Raw genomic sequence first — 13,761 nt, 5'->3', positions numbered from 1 at the left:
TGGCATTCTTTTTTTTACTGTGTTTTGTTTATTTACTCTGGGATGCATAGTACAATGGGACACAGGTTATTTGTGTACATAATGATGCATTGTGACTGATGTCCTGTATGAGTGTGTGATCAAAGGAAGATGTGGAGGAAGTCGCAGCGTTCCCTGTGGAATTACAGAATATGGAATTATAATATGGATCAATAAATACTCTGATAATACTAATATTGATAATAATAATTCCAGGGTAGATTACTTTAATAATAGTTTAAATATATATATATATATATATATATATATATATATATATATATATATATATATATATATATATTTATTTATTTTAGAAGTTATATAGAAACATAGAATGTGACGGCAGATAAGAACCATTCGGCCCACCTAGTCTGCCCAATTTTCTAAATACTTTCATTAGTCCCTGGCATTATCTTATAGTTAGGATAGCCTTATGCCTATCCCACGCATGCTTAAACTCCTTTACTGTGTTAACCTCTACCACTTCAGCTGGAAGGCTATTCCATGCATCCACTACCCTCTCAGTAAAGTAATACTTCCTGATATTATTTTTTAATACAAAGTGGAAGCACTCCAGATTGTGTTTATTCCCCCCTCCTTTTCCTATTAGAATGATGAAGAGAATGAGTAAAAATAGTAAAATAACTAAAAGACACAGAGGTCCTGCCATCCCCAATGCCTGCAGTGATTGGGAAAGATAGTGGCCTTGTTTTCAGTGGGATTGCTGTGAATATCCTATATACTCTCGGACCGCGTATATCAGCTGTATAGCTTGATAGGCTGACACAAAGTTCCTTTTAACATGTGTGAGTAGCTTCATTCATTATTTTCATAACTAAGCTACTACCAAAAGCCAGGTCAGGCGCACAGGCACACAGCTTTGGTGGAGCCTTCTCACGGAAAGCAATGCAAGAAATCCACGTTTCCCTAAAGTTGGAAATGTTTAACTGTATTTTTTGCTTTGATGTAAGTTTTCCTTTGTGTTTTGTTGTCAACGTTGTAAATAAAGACATGTAAATACAATAAATGTATGCTGTTTGTTTCATCATATTCTCTTTACCTGTTGTAATTATTAAATGATAGTCTGTGTTCGAGTTGATGTAATGTATAAATGCAGGTGATTTGTAATGGTCACAGTCATTCAATGTTTTAAATTCCTTAACTCAAGCTCTTTCCTGTTTAGCCATATATTCTATTCTCTCTTTATTCCTTATTATCTCTTCATTGTATCCACTAATTCCATCTCTTCTTTTTACTTCATTTAAGCTCTCTAAATTTTCTTCTCTGTCTTCTTATTTACCTTTTATTTTAGCCTTCTTACTCTGCCCCCTTTTATTCCCCCCATGTGTCCAACCTTCCACCATGGACCTGTCTGTCTCCTCTGTTGGTTTTCTAAGGTTTTGGTGAATGAGGTGCCCTGTCACTGGACCCTTGTGTTTGTGCACATTGCTGCAGATCCTAGTGCATGCAGACTATGCATCTGGAAGCTTTGGTAAGCTGCCTGCAGCCCTGCAGTTATTTTAAGCTGCTGTTCTGTTCTTAAAGAGTCGCTGTAAACACCAGAACTAGTACAGCAGTGTTACATTTGTCACTGACACTAGAGGCTCTTCCTGGTGTGCTACTGCAAACTTTGCAGGAACAATGTTTGGTGTGTTAACACACAGTGGCGTCGCTAGGGGGGGGGGCAGAGGGGGCCATGCCCCCCCCCCCCCTACATCATGCTGTGCCCCCCAAATGCCAGCAACCTACTGGCTATGTGTTTAAATGATATTTCCTCGGGCTGTAACAGCCTGTTACAGCCCGAGGGAATGCAGGAGAGAGGAGCTGGAAGTGTGCTGGGGGCTGTCTGGGGCTGGAGGGAGCACTGATAGGCTCCCCGGCACAGGCCCCGCCCCCACACGAAGACCCGCCTCCCGCACACAAGCCCCGCCCCCGCCGTTAAGCAGCAGCCCATGCTGCTGCTGCTGGAAAGCATGGAAGATGGCTGCCTGACCCCCAGCAACAGGCTCCAGTGACAGGTAGGCTTAATGTGCTTGTGTGTGTGTGTGTGTGTGTGTGTGTCTGTCTGCTAGTGAGGAAGTTTGTGTGTCTGTATGTATGGACTCAGCCTCCCTACCACCCTCCCCACCACCCTCAGCCTCACCACCCTCAGCCTCCCTACCAACTTCAGCCTCCCCACCACCCTCAGCACCCCACAACCCTCAGCCTCAGCACCCCCCACCACCCTCAGCCTCCCCACCCTCCCCAATAACCTCAGCCTCCCCACCCTCCCCAATACCCACAGCCTCACCCCCTCACCACCCTCAGCCTCACCACCCCACCAGCCTCAGCACCCCCCACCACCCTCAGCCTCAGCACCCCCCACCACCCTAAGCCTCAGCACCCTCAGCCTCACCACCCCCACCACCCTCAGCCTCACCACCCCACCACCCTCAGCATCACCCTCCCTAACCATCCTCAGCATCGCCCTCCCTCACCATCCTCAGCATCGCCCTCCCTCACCATCCTCAGCATAACCCCCCTCACCATCCTCAGCATCACCCCCCCCACCCCAACCACCCGCAGCATCACCCCCTCACCATCCTCAGCCTCACTCCTCACCACCCTCAGCCTCACCCCCACCCCCCTCAGCCTCACCCCTCACCCCCCTCAGCCTCACCCCCCTCAGCCTCACCCCCTCACCACCCTCAGCCTCACCCCCTACCACCCTCACCATCAACCCCCCTCCTACTCACATCACCTCCCTCCTTCTCACATAACATCACCCCCCTCACTCTCACATCACCCCCCCTCACTCTCACATCACCCCCTCACTCTCATATCACCCCCCTCACTCTCATATCACCCCCCTCACTCTCACATCAACCCCCCCTCACTCTCACATCAACCCCCCTCCACTCTCACATCACCCCCCTCCACTCTCACATCACCCCCTCCACTCTCACATCACCCCCCTCACTCTCACATCAACCCCCCCTCACTCTCACATCAACCCCCCCTCACTCTCACATCAACCCCCCTCCACTCTCACATCAACCCCCCTCCACTCTCACATCAACCCCCCGCCACTCTCACATCAACCCCCCTCCACTTTCACATCACCCCCCTCCACTCTCACATCACCCCCCTCCTTCTCACATCACCCCCCCTCCTTCTCACATCACCCCCCCTCCTTCTCACATCACCCCGCCCTACTTCTCACATCACCCCCCCTCCTTCTCACATCACCCCCCCTCCTTCTCACATCACCCCCCCTCCTTCTCACATCACCCCGCTCTCCTTCTCACATCACCCCGCTCTCCCTCTCACCATCACCCCCCTTTCCCTCTCACCATCACCCCCCCTCACACCATCACCCGCCATACACACAACACACTTCAGTCTCAGACAAAAACGCAAACATGTGTATATGTGACACTTTTTTGTTAGTGGGGCCTCATGTTTGAGTTACGCCTAAGGCCTCATAAAGTCTAGAGCCGCCTCTGCTCAGCAGTCTGTGTGTGTATGGACTCAGCAGTCTGTGTGTGTATGGACTCAGCAGTCTGTGTGTGTATGGACTCAGCAGTCTGTGTGTGTATGGACTCAGCAGTCTGTGTGTGTATGGACTCAGCAGTCTGTGTGTCTGTGTGTGTATGGACTCAGCAGTCTGCGTCTGTGTCTGTGTGTTTGTGTATGGACTCAGCAGTCTGTGTGTGTATGGACTCAGCAGTCTGTATGTGTGTGTATGGACTCAGCAGTCTGTCTGTGTGTGTGTGTGTGTGTGTGTGTATGGACTCAGCAGTCTGTCTGTCTGTGTGTGTGTGTATGGACTCAGCAGTCTATGTGTTTGTGTGTGTGTGTGTGTGTGTGTATGGACTCAGCAGTCTGTGTGTTTGTGTGTGTGTGTGTGTGTGTGTGTGTGGACTCAGCAGTAAATGTGTGTGTATGGACTCAGCAGTATGTGTGTGTGTATGGACTCAGCAGTCTGTGTCTGTGTCTGTGTGTATGGACTTAGCAGTCTGTATGTGTGTATGGACTCAGCAGTCTGTGTGTGTGTATGGATTCAGCAGTCTGTGTTTGTGTGTGTGTATGGACTCAGCACTCTGTGTGTGTGTGTGTGTGTGTGTGTGTATATGGACTCAGCAGTCTGTGTGTGTATGGACTCAGCCCAATGTGTGTGTGTATGGACTCAGCAGTCTGTGTGTTTGTGTGTGTATGGACTCGGCAGTCTGTGTGTATATGTGTGTGTATGGACTCAGCAGTCTGTGTGTGTGTGTGTGTGTGTGTGTGTGTATGGACTCAGCAGTCTGTGTGTTTGTGTGTGTGTGTGTGTGTGTGTGTGTGGACTTAGCAGTCTGTGTATCTGTGTGTGCGTATGGACTCAGCAGTGTGTGTGTATGGACTCAGCAGTGTGTGTGTGTGTGTGTGTGTATGGACTCATCAGTCTGTGTGTGTATGGACTCAGCAGTCTGTGTGTCTGTATCTAGGACTCAGCAGTCTGTGTGTGTCTGTATCTAGGACTCAGCAGTCTGTGTGTGTCTGTATCTAGGACTCAGCAGTCTGTGTGTGTATGGACTCAGCACTCTGTGTGTGTGTGTGTGTGTGTGTATGGACTCAGCAGTCTGTGTCTGTGTCTGTGTGTATGGACTTAGCAGTCTGTATGTGTGTATGGACTCAGCAGTCTGTGTGTGTGTATGGATTCAGCAGTCTGTGTTTGTGTGTGTGTATGGACTCAGCACTCTGTGTGTGTGTGTGTGTGTGTGTGTATGGACTCAGCAGTCTGTGTGTGTATGGACTCAGCCCAATGTGTGTGTGTATGGACTCAGCAGTCTGTGTGTTTGTGTGTGTATGGACTCGGCAGTCTGTGTGTATATGTGTGTGTATGGACTCAGCAGTCTGTGTGTGTGTGTGTGTGTGTATGGACTCAGCAGTCTGTGTGTTTGTGTGTGTGTGTGTGTGTGTGGACTTAGCAGTCTGTGTATCTGTGTGTGTGTATGGACTCAGCAGTGTGTGTGTATGGACTCAGCAGTGTGTGTGTGTGTGTGTGTATGGACTCATCAGTCTGTGTGTGTATGGACTCAGCAGTCTGTGTGTCTGTATCTAGGACTCAGCAGTCTGTGTGTGTCTGTATCTAGGACTCAGCAGTCTGTGTGTGTCTGTATCTAGGACTCAGCAGTCTGTGTGTGTCTGTATCTAGGACTCAGCAGTCTGTGTGTGTCTGTATCTAGGACTCAGCAGTCTGTGTGTGTCTGTATCTAGGACTCAGCAGTCCGTGTGTGTATGGACTCAGCACTCTGTGTGTGTGTGTGTGTGTATGGACTCAGCAGTCTGTGTGTGTATGGACTCAGCCCAATGTGTGTGTGTATGGACTCAGCAGTCTGTGTGTTTGTGTGTGTATGGACTCGGCAGTCTGTGTGTCTGTCTGTGTGTATATGGACTCAGCAGTCTGTGTGTGTATGGACTCAGCAGTCTGTATGTCTGTGTGTGTGTGTGTGTATGGACTCAGCTGTGTGTGTGTTGGATTCAGCAGTCTGTGTGTAAGTGTAAAAATCAGCCTGTGTGCATTCAGCAACGTCTGTGTGCATTCAGCAACGTCTGTGTGTGCGTATTTAGAAGTTTCTCGGTGTTCGTATTTGTGTACTGTGTGTATGTACTCAGCAGTCTATCAATAATTACAATTTTTATTCCTGTGAGTTGTTGTGTAGGAAGGGCCCCAGTGCACTGCTTTGCCCGGGGGCCCTTAACACTGTTAAGATGGTACTGCTTGTATGTGTCAGTGAGCTTCTATTTATTGAGCATGTGTGTCTCTGAACTTCTTTGTAGTGAGCCTTGTGTTTATACAAGTGAGTTTGTCTGTAGTAAGCCTGTGTGCGAGTCAGAGAGTTTTTTGTCTGTCAGTGAGCCTATTTGCGCATGTCAGTGAGCTTGTGTGCTCACTGTACTATATATATATATATATATATATTGACCTGTAGGAATGGCATACATTTTTGGATTTTTGGGCTGCTTTGGATTCCCAGTTTGGCTCTGCCAGCGAGTGCGCTTTACCGCTGAATCATCTGTGTGAGCTGCCGCACACTTTAGCCCTGTTACACGCATCTGGGAGCTGCTGTTGACAGGTACTTGTAGTCTAGAGATTGGGACATGGGGTATATGCTCAGCTATCTGTATACTACTATAGTGCTGTTCTCTGTATAATACAGGTCTGTGTCTGTATAATATCCTGGGACAATCATTGTTCCCTGTATAGTGCTGCTCTCTGTCTTGGGATATTATACACAAACAGACCTGTATTATACAGAGAGCAGCACTATACAGGGAGCACTGACTGTCCCAGGATATTATACACACAGCCATGTATTATACAGAGAGCAGCACTGTACAGGGAGCGCTGAATGTCCCAATTTCTCAAATGTTGGCAACTATGGCACTATATCAAGGGAAATGATAGTTTTTTAATAATCCCTAGTGGAAAATAATGAATCCTCCACCAGGGATTATTAAAAAAAAACAAAAAAACATTGTGTCGGGGGCGGGGCTTAGCATGCGGCAGGGGCGGGGTCAAACTGCGGCGAGGGCGGGGTTAAATGTGCCCCCCTACTTTTGTCCCTGGCCCACCATGTGCCCCCCCTAAAAATGAATCCTAGAGACGCCACTGTTAACACACTGCATGAAGACACCAAACGAAGGGAGAGATAGAGGTAAAGTGTCTCTTTGGAAGGATGCTGATTGTCGCAGAGTGGATATTGCCACGCGTGAGCAGCAGCCTCCCCGATGCTTCAATATAGGGGTGCATTGGATTGACCAAGATGATCTCAGCCAGGATCAGCTGCAGCAAGACCAACACACTGCAGGGTAGAAGGTAAATCAATCCGTAGAAGCACAGGGTTTTGTACATATGTGATATATATATATATATATATATATTCTACATAATGCATTACAGGAGGGAGGGGGCAGGACAAGTCTTCTGATGTAGTTCTGGTATCTATAGCTTGGCTGCCCTTTCATTGAAAAGGCAGTGTTTACATTGCTGCCTAGTAATACCTCTGGTGCAGTTACTCTATGAGGAGAAGCAGTTTGGAGTAGCACTGGGTTTTGTTGCAAATGCGCAATAGCCTCCCAATGCTTTCCTGTGGGAATGCTTTGGAGTGGTTGAGATTGTCAAGATTGATCATCTCAGGCACGGAGGCGGGGCTAGTCACTGTGAGACCAGTGCGGTGATGGAGAAAGTGTAAGTAAAGCTACTTTTTTACTCCATTCTGGGGCACCGGGGACCTAACTAGGTAGTCTAACACCACAGTGTTCCTTTAATGATCAGATGGCTTTCACCTTGTTACAGCAAAAGGTGCCAGTATCAGCACCTGGCAGAACATGTTGTTATATTATAATTGCAAGGTTCTCAACGTCTCGGGATGAGCTTCCAAATCCTCATGTAGAGAAATTATGTAAATCCATGTAAAATGAGCTTGTATGTCTGGATGAGCTCAGGCGTCTCGCACATAATTATTTGCTTATCTTCCTTTGCCAGGAGGTGCAGAGTGACATTCCAGGGAACACCTCACGTACCCCTGAGCACATTCCACTGACATGACGCATCATTTAATTGAGAATTTCTGTTTCAGTGTATCAGTCATAGAAAGCCAGGGATTCAGGCTTAGCCAGTCATAGGAGAGCATTGCCAATCCTTCTCATCATGCCTGCTGCAGATTTCAGCTTCCATTATGCTCAGACAGAGAAATACATCCCTACCATAATGGGATTTGCAGTCTACAGCTGCTGGAATGCTAGATTGGCGTAGAGGCCTGTTCTTACAATATTCATACACACTTATTGACTATTTTATCAGGTAGTCAGTCCTACTACTCATTAATGCAAATAGAGATATATGCTGTGACAGCTCATTCAAGTTGGAGGAAAATCCATAAATATCATTTACAAAAAGTGCCGTGTAATAGGGAGTCTCTAAGTGAATTAGTTACACAGTAGAAAGCCATGCCAGGCTTCAAATCACCAAAATGTTATATCAGGAAAAGACTGTTCATATCTGCTGCAAAACAGCCAGTTGTACAATTAGAATTTATTGTAAAGATTATCAATCCACTCATCAGACTGCCTTGAGCCACTGGTACAGGCCGGTGCTGTTGCTGCTATTATAAATCATTAATACCAATTTTGTATAAGCTGAATGCATAACCAGCAGGATAATAAACCCTGTCACGGGGGATCAGCTTAGCACAGCATCCAGATGTTATTTTATTGATACAGCATTCGCAATAGGGGAAGAATACAGTAATGTAATAGTGTTACCTAGGTACAAAGTCTTCCGGCAGGAGCATCTATTATCAGTAGAGTAATAGAAAGGGAATCGGGGTTACAGCAGGAGCAACAGATTTAAATGAGGAATGGGAAAGAGAGGGGCATACGTGTTAATACTAAATAGCAAAGTAGTGGTTGTGGGTGTATTTCAAAAAGTGCTACCAATAGGCACTGTGGGTGATCTCCAGGAGGCGGTGGTGTGAGAGGCAATCTGGCCCAAGTATGGCAACATGTGTCTAGGCATCTGTTGGCAATACGTAGATTTTCCTCCAATTTATTGATTTCATCTACTCTGTGGAATAATTTCCTAAATTTGGGTTAGAACGTAGCAGGATCACTGCAGGAAGATAAGGGATGGGGTGTACGGTAATGGAGAGAATGGTGGAGTGAATGTGTTTCCAGTATGGTTGGATCTCGGAGTAGACCCACCAAATACAGAGGCAGATACCTACAACCTGGGAGCAATACCAGCTTAGTTCTCTAATGGCATGGAAGGCTCTGTGCAGGGAAGGGGGAACTCGGTGACCATGGGAGAGGACATTACGATAACTCTTGTGTCCTTAAGTATATGGAGCAGTGATGTGCTAGGTGGGATATTTAGTTCCAATGAGCAGGTTAAGGTGTCAGTGAGAAAGCACATACCTAGGGAGAGGTATTTCTGGGGAAAGAAATATATTGTGTTTTGTAGGGTATGTAGTAAGGTGATGTAAAGCAGTGAATGCTATGGTCTACTGGGGTGCTATGTAAGGTATATGGGGATTGGAATAGAGCCCTATGCAGGTGGAATAATAAGAGAAAGAATATCGGTTGAAGTTGTCCGTCTTGAGCGAAAGGACGCAAGCCTCTGCAGCTCCGGGCACAAAACGGCCAAAAAAGCCTTTTGCACGGGCAAAAACCGGAGATATCGGGAGCCCGGGCAGCATACCCGCACAATAAACCAGCATGGGGCGTAAGACTAAAAAAGTCAAACCAGATGGTCCCAATATGGGAATGGATATTGGCAAACTATGGCGCCAGGCGCATGGCGCGACTGGGCCCAAGATGGCCACGCTATCTGGCGGCTGTTCCGATTTCTCGGAGGACCTGGCCTCAGAGGAGGACGAGACCTTCCTACCCACACCGACGAAATCCCTGCCAAAACTAACCGACCCGGACGCATCTCCGGTTACCATATCGGCACTGAAGGGGCTCCTAGCGGATCTACAGTCCACCCTACAGGCAGACATAGCCACAATAAAAGGGGGCCTAACAGACCGCATGGGGAACTTAGAAACAAACGCCCAAAGAGACTCCCAGCGGATACAGGCGCTGGAGGGGGCAGTACGGGACCTCCAAAAGCAGAATCAGGCCCACGAACGCCGCTTTGCGGCCCAAGAAGACCTGCGCCGCAGAAATAATCTGAAAATAAGGGTGGTACCCGACACGGTCCCCGAAACGGAGTTACCGCACCTAATAAGTAGGATGATGGACGACTGACTGCCGCCTAAACAGGCCAAAGCCACTCCACTGGACAGTCTCTTCCGAATCCCTAAGCCGGCCAAAGCCCCTCCAACCGCCACGAGCGACCTGATCATCCAATTCCGCAATGGAGCTGATAAGATGGCGATACTGAAGGCACTCAGGGGCAAGCCAAATTACAGGTTCGAAAACATGGCACTGGAATTTTACAGTGACTTGTCGGGCAGTACCATGGCCTGGAGACGGTCACTCAGACCCCTTACCCTACTGCTCCGCCAACGCGACATCGGATACCACTGGCGCTCACCTCGCATGCTCCAAGCCACTCACGGGGAGACTGCTTACTCTATCCAGAGCCTAAACGATGCAACCGCGCTCCTACGAGACCTGGGACTCTCACAGGATTATCTGTCGCAACCACAACCGCAACCCAATTACAGACCCACACACGCCTGGGACCCGAGTAGGGTCACACCGTTCATCCCACGGAGACCCGCAGCAGAAACGTCGGCGGCGGCAACCACATGAAGCCCTCTGGGGCTCCCTGATAGGACCTCACCATGCCTGGGACACTCTCCTACTTATCTCCCACTACTGCTTTTTCCGTCACTCACGTTATGTTCGGAGCGGCCTTGCAACCTGTTACTTATTCTGATTATGCCACTTATGGCTTTATAACTTAAGAGTGTTATATGTTATGATCTTGTGTTTGCCCCCTGACGGACGTTTCACCCACACTATTAGGAAGACGCACTTTACCAAAGTCAGTGACACCCATAACCATGAAGGCGACCTCACTTAAGAGAGAACCTCCCCTAGAGCTATAGCCTACCTAGGCCCCCCACTCAAAGCGTAGCCGCACTTAATCACCCAAACACACCGACCCGCACGACCTAACACCCGACTTGACACTCAGACATAAAGCCGAGAACCAGATAGAAGGACACAGCATTAGGCCCCTCAGATACCACAACATACAGGGTACAGCCTCAACCCAGCCCTAACCTGATACATTCTCGCCTGAACTGTATAGCTCACGTAATAGTTGACCAAGCCACTCTGTCAATAAGAATGTGTCCTACGTACCCACCATACTTATCACCACAGTTGTAGTTTACTAATCTAGTTTAGACCTCTAATGCTCTTAGCGACACAACTCCTCTGGACTTAGCCTAATTTTATTGAAAAATGTGCTGTTAATCCATATGCCATATTAACCAATTGTCTATACACGCCTTTCTAATGCTGTTGTGGCATGGGAAGAAAATGTTACATGTCTATATCTGCACAACAAAAATAAAGAATTGAAAAGAAAAAAAAAAAAAAAAGAGAAAGAATATCTTGTCCCAAAAGGGTGTTTATTATCGTTTTTGCATTTAAAAAAAAAAAAGTTTTGCAATATGCTGCACTATAAACCTGCCTCTTTAGCCACACCCCCTCACTCCAAAAAAGCCTTCCTTATCAAATGTGCGTACACAGCTCATCCACTGACAGCACTGAATAATCTGAATTACAAAGTAACCTGCATTAGAAGGAGAGAATGTCTAGGGAGGCATATAGTAAGGATATCACTACCTGTTTGCAGTTTCTCTGATTGTTGTACACTGTATTAAATGGATTGGTGAATGGAGTGTCCATTTAAGCCTGGTAATAGAGCAGGATGTGCAGTATACTCTGTTACCTTATATTACCCCTGATCCAATAGAGCTCCGTAGGAATGAAGAGGGATGGGAGGTCCACAGCATGAATCTGTAGCTGAAAAATGTGCAGAAAGTACCTGACTCTTTCTATGGAGAAGAGACTAAATAAACTGTATATGGAATCTTTGAAGAACCTTGCTATTAAGAATTCAGAGTATTCTAGAGGCAAAATTGCATTCTACTTAGTACCATATAGTTTATATGTGTGCCTATTATACCTCCCACATAATGAAAGTCGTACCACTCCCCTTTTCTATGGAAGTCCACGCTGTCATCAGCTGCCAGGCAGATGTTGGCTTTTAATTAAGAAAAAAAAAAAGTTCTCAGTAGCTCAGAGCACCAAACTCAGTCATAAGGGGGTTTATTCACTTAAGTCTGACATTTAGTAAATATAGATCCACATAGCAGCAGTTAGTCATAAGGTGCAGATTGAAATTTTTTTTTTCCAAAACAGCTTGCCTCCCATTGGTCCAGCTTTTCTCAGGACAATCAATATTTAAAGGTCCTGTCCTGATGTCCCTGATTTTGTATGTGTCTGGGAACTGACTATCTTAACCCTAAACACGGAAATCTAGATAGACACAGGATAGAAGTGTGCACCGATCCTTAGAGTGGACAGGCTAGCACTAAGGATAGACAAATAGAATGTCTGGAAACAGAGTAGGACATGTTGTGAATAAGCCAGGGCAAGGTGCACAGACCGACACAATATTGAGGGACAAGCCAAAGTCAGGACTCAGGAGTACAGAGGACAAGAGTAGTCAAACAAGCCGAAGCCAGTAACAAATAATCAATAAACCCAAGTAATGCACTCTCGGGTATACAAGGAGTACAACAGGGCAAATGACATCTGGTGGACTGAGTTTAAATAGCGCTAGAGTCTGGCAAAATGTTCTAGATTTGCAACTCTGAAATAACGTTGAACTTGCGTAATTTTTGGCTACACATCTAGTGCGGACATTACCATTTGCGTCATTATCGCTGCAAGACAGGAGCAAGGTTGGGATTTGTTTTTACCTCTTTTTGCCTGACATCGAGTTTGACGTGAGACAAGAGTATAACATTACAGTAAACATTAGAATGACACCAGGAGTGAGCAGAAAAAGTGACAGACACCAGAGAACTGTTTCCAGGCAGCACAGTACATCATTAGACACACTCAAGCTCTGTGGAGGGCACTAGGACTATGCAGGGAGTTCCTCAGCAGCTGCATTATCTTCTGTATTGGGGCCAGCCTGTCGTAAAATGAAATCTTAAAACAATAATTCTACTTGACACCTTTTTATGTATGTGTGTATATTCTTCTTTCTTGTGGTAAAATAGGCTCTCCTAGTATCATACATATGTTCTTCTGTGTCACATAAAAATATAACGTAATCAGACTTTCCTGGCCATTTTAGAATTCATCAGTCTAATTTTCCTACCTGGCTGAAATTGTCCCGCCCTCCCTCCCTAAGAGGTTTGGAACTGTTTATTCCCATCTTGTCACAGTGTCGGGGTTAGTGAGCTGAAGGTTAAGGGTAAAACAGGCTCTTTGTTAAATACAGAGTAGTTATTATGCTGTTTAAAAAGGGGTTAACACTATAGTCACCAGAACAACTATTTATTGGATTTGTTCTGGTGAGTAGAATCATTACTTTCAGGCTTTTTGCTGTAAACACTGTTTTTTTCAGAGAAAATGCAGTGTTTACATTACAGCCTAGTGATAACTTCACTGGCCACTCCTCAGATGGCTGTTAGAGATCCTTCCTGGGTCATGGCTGCCTAAAATGCATCCAAACCTTCAGTGACTCCTCCCTCTGCATGCAGACACTGAACTTTCCTCATAGAGATTCATTGATTCAATTCATCTCTATGAAGAGATGCTGATTGGCCAGGGCTGTGATTGGCCAATCCTATGGGGAAGCATTGTGATTGGATCAGGCTACCACTTGTGATGATGTCAGCAGACTGCTTGTTTTTTTTTGAGGCAAACAGCATACAGAGTTACAGCTTCAGGCTTGAATACAGTAAGATGTTGTTATATTTAGGGAGGCATGAGGGGCCCAGGGAGGCTAGATGGTGGTTTTAACACTATAGGGTCAGAAATACATGTTTGTGTTCCTGACCTTATAGTGATCCTTTAAGTTTGGTAGGTTTCGAGCTCGTCGGTAGCTCAGTTATACCCCTACCACGGCTATCAAAGTAAATGGCACTTTATGTATTTTGGTTATGATGTTGACTATTTTGTTATGTAAATGTTTATTGCTTACAAATATGGGTCATTGCCTTTTCCATGATGTAA

The sequence above is a fragment of the Pelobates fuscus genome, chromosome 2 (genome assembly GCF_036172605.1).
Source record: "Pelobates fuscus isolate aPelFus1 chromosome 2, aPelFus1.pri, whole genome shotgun sequence".
NCBI classification, from domain to species: Eukaryota; Metazoa; Chordata; class Amphibia; order Anura; family Pelobatidae; genus Pelobates; species Pelobates fuscus.
This window is presented reverse-complemented; position numbering follows the sequence as displayed.